This window comes from Equus asinus, chromosome 24 (assembly GCF_041296235.1).
Source record: "Equus asinus isolate D_3611 breed Donkey chromosome 24, EquAss-T2T_v2, whole genome shotgun sequence".
In the NCBI taxonomy this organism is placed as follows: Eukaryota; Metazoa; Chordata; class Mammalia; order Perissodactyla; family Equidae; genus Equus; species Equus asinus.
Window position 1 is genome coordinate 1737066 of NC_091813.1, and position 469 is coordinate 1737534.

The following is a 469-nucleotide window of genomic DNA, read 5'->3' on the forward strand; positions in this document are numbered from 1 at the left end:
GCTCCCCGGCCTCCGTCGGCTCCAGAGACCCCGCGGACTCGCGGGTGCGGCTCCCCGGTGGCCGACGCCCTACCGGGTCGACCGGCGGCCCGGGCCCGGGCTCGGGCCCGGGTTCCGGCGGCGGCGCGGGTCGACCAGATGTCCGCGCGGGGCGCACGCTCTTCTCGGAGCCCCGAGGGCTACGCGGAGGCCGCGGACGAGCAGCCGCGAGGCCGCCGGGGCCGCCGCCCTGCCTGGTCGACCAGCTGTCCGGCCCGGACTTGGTCCCCGGACCGGGGCGCGCGGGTCGACCAGATGTCCGCGGCGCTCGGGGCCGGGCCTCGGGGCTCTGGGTGCCCTGGGTGTTCTGGGTGCGCTCCCGGCCCTCTGTCGGCTCCGAAGGCCCCGCGGACTCGTAGCCACGGGGTCCGGCGGCGCGCGGGTCGACCAGATGTCCGCGCCGAGCGCCGCGGGACCGCAGGGCGCTCGG